General features: G+C 64.6%; 1 pseudogene; it reads left to right on the forward strand.

The window, feature by feature from the left end:
• Window positions 624-6,795, forward strand: LOC108637101 (annotated as a pseudogene).

Consider the following 7,563-nt stretch of genomic DNA (forward strand, 5'->3'; position numbering starts at 1 on the left):
AAATCCCGGTATGCTCCGTCAAGGGGTGCACCCCTGCCCAGGGTCACGGCTGCCCCACGCAGGCCCTGAGCCCTTTTTTTCCAGCAGCTTCATTTGGAGCGTGCCTATCCCTAGGTGATGTTGGTGGGAAAGGGACACGCCTTCCAAAGCAGCGAGACCTGAGAGCCTCGGGTTCCTTCCCTGGGTGGGAAGAAGCCCTGGGGGAGGGCATGGCGGCTCACTCCAGAACTCTTGCCTAGACGGGGAAGCGGGGGGGCTACCGTCTGAAGGGTCGCAAGGAGTCAGACACGACTGAAGCGACACAGCGCAAGGATGTCAAGCTGCCAGTCGCAGGAGAAGATATTTTCTTTGAATTGGATGAGATTTGAAATAGAAGTCATATTGTTTAATAGAAACATCGTGTGGCTTTGACTCAACTGCTCTGACTTACGGTTCTCAGTCTGCTGGAGCGTTTAAAGTGAGGGCCGGGACCCTCGACACCAAACAGGGAGAGGGCGGGGGAGAGGCAGGGCTGTGCCGGCACGGATAGTGCGGTGTGCAAGGGCAGGCTCTGGCCTGGGTGCTGGGCGGGTCGTGCTGAAGCCACGGGGGGGTGGGGGCCCTCGCCGGCTCTTGCCTCCACGATGCTTCCTTGCTCGTTACCGGGCCGGGCTGGACAGCAGCAGCAGCTCACCCGCATGCCCGCCCTCCACAGTGGCCAGTGGTGGGAAAGCAGAGTGGGTGTGGACTGAGCCTGGGGTGCTGCAGCCAGGCAGTGTCAGGACGGTAATGGGGAGAGGCCCTCTGTGCACATTGGCAGACAGCAGCTGGACATCGGGCGGGGGGCTGCCAACTGGCACCTGAATGAGCGTGCGTGTGATGAGGTGGACAAAGGGCCAGTGGCGGGCAGTGGCATTGGGTGGGTGGATGGATGGGTAGATGAGTGGATGGGTCGGTTGATGGGTGATTGGATGGTTTGGGTTGGGTGGGTAGGGTGGGTGTGGTGTGAATGGGTGGGTGGGTGCTGGCTTGGGTGAGGCAGCTCCCGACGGAGGTCATGCCCTGAGGACAAGCTCTCAGGGGCCAGGCAGTTCTCCTGGGTGCCCAGCGGCCCCCTCTGTGCCACTTTCGCTCACGGCTTCTCTCCTCTCCCAGGGTGACATCCAGCAGCTGCTCCTCGTCTCGCGACCACCGGGCGGCTTACGATTACTGTGAGCATTACAGCCCAGACTGCGACACGGCCGTCCCCGACAAACCCCAGTCTCAGGACCCAACCCAGATGAATACGTGAGTCCTGGTGGGGCTGTGGCCAGACCTTGGGGGGGCGCGGGATGGAGGGACCACCGTTTCAAGTAAACCCGCTGGGCGAGACGACAGTCGCTCCTGGGGACAAGGTGGATCCCTGACTTGCTTTACGAAGCGCTCTGTGCTCCAAAGCCACCGAGTCACGGAGCACGTTGGTCAAGAGCGTTTCACACAAAGTTTCTGGTCAGGAGAGCCAGAGCCGGGCTCAGCGCCGGGGCGGGCCTGAGCGAGCGGGGACGCTGCAGGTGCCTTGGGGACCGTCTGGAGCTTCGCGGGGCAGGAGGGGCTCAGCGCTGTCCAGCACAGCGACGGGTGCTCTGACTCCCAGGCAGGCAGGGACTGCGAGGGCCAGCGCTGTCCCGGGAGCTCCCGGGTCGTGTCTGATGCTGCCATCTGCCCACCGGACTGGGTGTCCGGGGCCAGCCCGCCCGGTCCACCCGCTCCCACAGCCCAGCAGCACCCAGCTGACTTGATTGTCAGCTCTTGGCACCATTTTCAAATCCTCTCTCCTCCCTGCTCAGGTTTGACTCCTGTTTCCTTTAAGTAAAATTCAGGCCTGCCGTTCACTTCTCCGCTGAACGCCCCTTCTTTCATGAGCAGTCAGGAGACAGGACGGGGGCGCCGTGAAGCTCCGGGGTCTTGGCTCAGACGTGTCTTGGATTCAGTCACGAAGCCATGTCTGACTCTTCACCCTCTGGACGAGAGCCCGCCAGGTTTCTCTTGACCCTGAGGTTTTCCCAGGCGAGAGCACTGGAGCGGGTTGCCGTTTCCTCCTCAGGAGGGTCTCCGCACATCCCGAGAAGGGGGTGGACAGTGCTCCCCTCTGGGTCCCTGCAGCCAAGGCCTCCCAGCCACCCCAGGCCCGCCCTACAGAGGGCAGTACCCCTGTGTCCTCCTCCGGGAAGTCCCTCCTGTGTGTCTGGGCCTTCCGTTGGAGGTCAGGGGCCCGGGCGCAGCGGCATTGCCAGCAAGAGCCCACGGTCCGGCTGGCAGTCCCGCCCTCGGGCACTCAAGGTCAGACCATCTGGACCTTTCAGAGAGGCCGTGGGGGCCTATTTCCTCCCCAGCGATCCCCGAGGGGCTGACTCTGCCTCCCCCCGGAGCTGGGGGTCGCGTCTTCAGGCCCACAGGGTTGGCGCCTAGGTCAGGGCACAGCTTGTGTGGGTCCGCTGTTACTGTCTGAGCCCGCAGGGGAGACACAGGCTGGCGTCCCGGTGGGGCAGGGGGCTCCAGCCCTGCTCACGCGACCCCGCTTGCTCTCAGTACCCAGATGGGGACAATGAAGAGAGACACCTATTACTACGAGTACCCCTACTATGAGGACACGGACGACACGGGCAAGGACCCGTCCCCACCAAGACGCCCGTGGAAGCTGCTCGGAGACACGGAGGTGCCCGAGGTCCGGTCCCCGGGGCCGTGGTGCGGGGTGGAGGGTGTCCCCGCGGCCGTGGTGAGGGGTGGAGGGTGTCCCCGGGGGCCGTGGTGTGCGGTAGGGGTGGTCCCTGGGGGCCGTGGTGCAGGGATGGGGGTTGGTCCCGCGGGCCGTGGTGTGGGGTAGGGGTGGTCCCTGGGGGCCGTGGGGCAGGTGGGGAGTGGTCCCTGGGGGCCGTTGTTAGGTGGACAGTGTCCCTAGGGGCCGTGGTGTGAGGTTGGGGTGGTCCCCGGGGGCCGTGGTGTGGGGTAGGGGTGGTCCCTGGGGGCCTTGGTGCAGGGTGGAGGGTATGGCAAGGTCTGGCCCCTGGGTCGGGGAGGGGGGATAAGGAGGCCTCGGCGAGAATGGGGGGGCGTGTGGTGATGTGTGGAGACCAGGCTTGGTGTGGGTAGGAGCTTGGCAGGAAAATGAGGGACCAGGGACATATGCGCTTTCACGGGAGTGTGGGCAGAGGGCTTCCCACGGTGTGGGGGAAGCGGGGGGACGTGGGTATGATGGAACACGGCCCGCTCCCCGCAGAGAGCCGCGGACCCTGGCCTGTGTGGCTCTCAAGTCTGGAAGCTTCTCCCCTCCTATTTTGGCTGCTGCATGACTTGCGGGGTCCTAGTTCCCCACCAGGGGTGGAACCAGGCCCTCGGCAGCAGGAGCGTGAGGCTTAACCAGGGTGGAACCCAGGCCCTCGGCAGTAGGAGCGTGGAGGCTTAACCAGGGGTGGAACCCAGGCCCTCGGCAGCAGGAGCGTGGAGGCTTAACCAGGGGGAACCCAGGCCTTGGGCAGTAGGAGCATGGAGGCTTAACCAGGGGTGGAACCCAGGCCCTCGGCAGCAGGAGCGTGGAGGCTTAACCAGGGTGGAACCCAGGCCCTCGGCAGTAGGAGCGTGGAGGCTTAACCACTGGACCGCCAGGGAATTCCCTGTTATCTTGCTCTTTAAGAAGTCGTGAGCGTTCTCCCTGTCTGGAAGTTGATCGCAGGTCTAGTCATGCACAGCACGGCCCGGGGCTGGGCTGCCTCCCCTGGACCGAGGGGCCCCTGCACCCCAGTCCACAGGGTCCAGCTGGCCGATGGGTCTGCCTCCCTTTCCAGCCTCGGAGGAAACCCCAGATCTGGTCCCACCTGCGCTGGCCGCCCCCCTAACCCTGCGTGTCTGTGCCGGCTCTCAGGAGCTGACCCAGCCCCCGACGGAAGCCCCTTCGGTGCCCAGCACCACGGAGGGCCCGGGAAGGAGGAGCGACCCCGGCATCGGTGACTATGACTACGTGCCCAGTGAGGACTACTACACGCCACCCCCTTACGAGGACTTCGGCTACGGTGAAGGCATCGAGAACCCGGATGAGAACCCCGACCAGCACCCGGACCAGGGCGCCCGGGCGCAGGTTCCCACCAGCACGGTCCTCACCTCCAACGGCTCCAACGTAATTGCTCCCTGCGAGCGGGCTGGGCCCAGGGGTGGGGGCTGGACCTCTGGCTCCTCCTCCTCTGCCCCGCACTGTGCAGTCCCGGGTGTGGCAGCCCTGTCCCCCTCCCCACCGTACCTGGCGCCTGCAGCCGGTTGTCTTAGACGCTCCTGGGGCCCACGAGTTTAGAATCAACGACTGGCTGGGTGGATCTCAGTGCTGTCAGCGTCTGATCAGCAGGATGGGTAGGACGAACCCGGCCTCCAGGGTTCAGGCAGCGATGGCTGAGGTCACGCTTGTTGGCCACTGTGCTCTTGTCCGTGGCCTGGGAGGGGACAGGCCCTTGAGCTGGGGTCAGGCAAGCAGACGAGACACGACCCTACTTGAAATCTCCACCGGTGACTGACTTGGACGGTGATGTCCCCGCCTCGAAAGAAGCCAGTGGTCTCACTCACAGCCTGGCACCCATGAGGCCCCCCTCCAGGGTCGTTGCCAAGTTTCCAGGTTGAAGAGGGGTTTGCGCGCGCGCAGGGCACGTAGCGGATGCTTGGAAATAGCCACTGTGTGATGCTGAGTTCTGGATGGCCAGAGGGCACACACACGGGGCTGTGGCGGGCTCAGACCCTCTGCCAGCAGGCAAGGGATTACGGACATGTTACCCAAGGCCCTGGGCCTGAGGCGGAGCCCCTGCTGGCCGGGGCTCCCCAGACACGGGACAGCTGGCGCGGCATGGCTGTCCCTGTGCAGCTCTGGTTTGCACGGGGTCCTAAGGGTTCGTGGCGAGTTTCCCCCCCCGTGAGAGGGAGACAGTGCCTCCCAGCAAGTGAGCCGCCAGGCTCCCCGTGTCCTGTGACCGGGGAGGCCGCGGTCCTTCGCGCCTCCTGGCGCGGGGCCTGTGTCTCCTGCCCGTTACCTGGCGTCCTTCCAGTGACCCCCTCTGCCCTCCCCCCAGCCGGCCCCGCCTCCGGAGGAGGGATGGACGACCTGGAGGAAGAGTTCAGCGAGGAAACCATCAAGAACCTGGACGAGAGCTACTACGACCCGTATACGACCCCACCATCTCCCCATCGGAGGTCGGGCCAGGCATGCCCGCCAACCAGGACACCATCTATGAAGGGGTGAGCGGCCGCGGAGGGCCCTCCCTGGGCCTCGGGTGGGGGCCCCCGCCTCGTCAGCCGTCGGTCTGGTGTGACCTGAGCCTTTTTCCTCCTCCCCCTCCCCTCTCTCTGCACCTCGTGACCCTCTCTCTGCGCCCCGTCACCCTCTCTCTGCACCTCGTGACCCCAGATCGGAGGCCCTCGGGGCGAGAAAGGCCAGAAAGGAGAGCCCGCCATCATCGAGCCGGTGAGACTCTTTCCTATCCTCTCTCTGGCCCAGCAGGGTCGGGTCAGGGGTCACATCCTGGGGGCTTGTGGTGGGTTAGGTAGGATGGGGACCCTACTCTGCTCCCAGGGGACCCCTGAATCTCTGTGCCCCCCGGCCACTGTGAGGAGCCACGTGACCTCATGGATGCCGCATGCTGCTTTGAAAAATCCCTGGGCAGAGAATGGTCTGGACCTCGACTGAGAGGGGTGTCTGCCGAGATTCAAATGGGTCAGGACCCTTGGTGCCGCCTGCCCAAGATCCAGGCACATCACCCTGCCTGCAGGCCAGCTCGAGGAGAGACTCGGCTCTGGGAGGGAGGGAGCCCCCATGCGGGAGGGAGCCCTGACCCGGGAGGCCAGCTCAAGAAGGGAGACTCGCTTCTGCGCGAGCCAGCTCCACCCTGGTCCCTGCAGGCAGCCACCCCCAGGTGTGAACCCTCTCTTACTCCGCGGCACTCACGTTGCTCTTTTTCCCCCGAAGTACCGCACCAGCCCTGGGCTCCCAGACCCCTCTTCTCACTAGCGTCACAAGAAACCCACCCCAAACAGGAGCTGAAAGGCAGCGTTAGCTCCCACGGCTGATGCAAGCGGCTTTACCCAGGGTGGTCTAACGAAATGGGAGTGACTGACTGCCCGCAACTGCCGACTGCGGGCCCCGCCCCCAGGTGCCGCTGAGGACAGCGGGCAGGCTCCTGGCACATCTCATGCCCCGTCTTTGCCCGACTGAAATGCAGTTTTCCCATAACCTTTTGCACAAATAGTCAGTCTCCATTTGCTCCCAGAAGACCCACGCCTACAGGGCGAGACAGCACCCAAATAAGAGCAACGGAGGGCGGGCCCCTGCACCCCTTCCGGAAAGTTCGCGACCTCCCTCCCCTGCTGCACAGGAGGGAGCGGCCCCTAGGATGGTGGAGACGCTCCTGGTGAGCTCGACCGTCCCCCACAGATGCAAAGGATGGCTCCGCGCCTGCGCACTGCAACCCACCTCACAAAGACCCCAGACCTCCAGGTGGCGAGGGCCACAGGCTTGGGATCCACACGGCCCCTGCCCTACACAAGGCCTTGAATGGACAGTGCAGCTCGTGTTACTATGGACAAGAGGCCCTGGGAGTCCAGGCGGAGGAAGTGAACTCAAATTCAGAGTCAGTGCGACAGGTCACAGCGTGTGCGGCCGGGGCGCCGCCCTGGCCTTCTGGGGAACCTGGTGTCCAGCAGCCGCCTGTCCGCGTGGGTGTGGGCGGGGCTGCCACGCCCCCTCCTCTGGGACACCTGGGTCTCCCTGGCCAATCAGAGTGCAGCACCACCCTGTCCCGGGTGTGACCGGCCCAGGCCGAGGAGTCTATACTGGGGCCTCTTCCTCTCCGCTCTGCGGGCTTCACACTTGGGTGATGAGCCTGCAGCCCCAGGTGGCCTTCCCCTGGGCTTGGGAGGAGGGCCTGCCTGCAGAAGTGGACAGATTTCTGCTGTGCAGTTCGGGCTCCTGGATCAAGCTGTACCTGAAGAAGACTTGTCTACACAAACATCGCGTGTGTGCCAGTCTGGGTTGGACGCTGACACTTGCTGCTGAAAGGCCACACTCGCTTCTGGGTGCAACAGCAGGGCTGACGCAGACATGCCCCGAGGTCTCTGGGCCTCCCCAGCTCACTGGCTCTCCTCCCCAGAGGGTCGTTACATGCCTGAGACCCGCTCAAGAGGCAAGCTTCCCCTTTCTAACCGGGGTGGAAGCTGTGGAGGGGAGAAAGGACCATCAAGGCTGGTTCCTTCCCCACCGAGTTCTGAGCCATCCTGCAGCTAGCTGCTACGTGTGGAGCCCAGCACAGCCATCGGGGACGGCGGCGGGGGCTCCAGGCAGCCTCACTGCTGGTCCGGGCAAGTCCCTAACAAGAGAACTGCCCAGACGGAGCCTACAAGGGGAGCAGGAGCCGGGCAGGGCATTCAGGGCAGGTGTGGTGGACAGTGCCCAGAGGCAGGTGCAGACGACGCCCTGCACCCGTGAGGGACTGGGGGCGGGGGAGGTGGCAGGCTGGGGAGGCTCCCATCACTAAGTACACCACCCCAACCCGTCCACCGTGCCCTGCAAGGCACCAT

This window comes from Capra hircus, chromosome 11 (assembly GCF_001704415.2).
Source record: "Capra hircus breed San Clemente chromosome 11, ASM170441v1, whole genome shotgun sequence".
In the NCBI taxonomy this organism is placed as follows: domain Eukaryota; kingdom Metazoa; phylum Chordata; class Mammalia; order Artiodactyla; family Bovidae; genus Capra; species Capra hircus.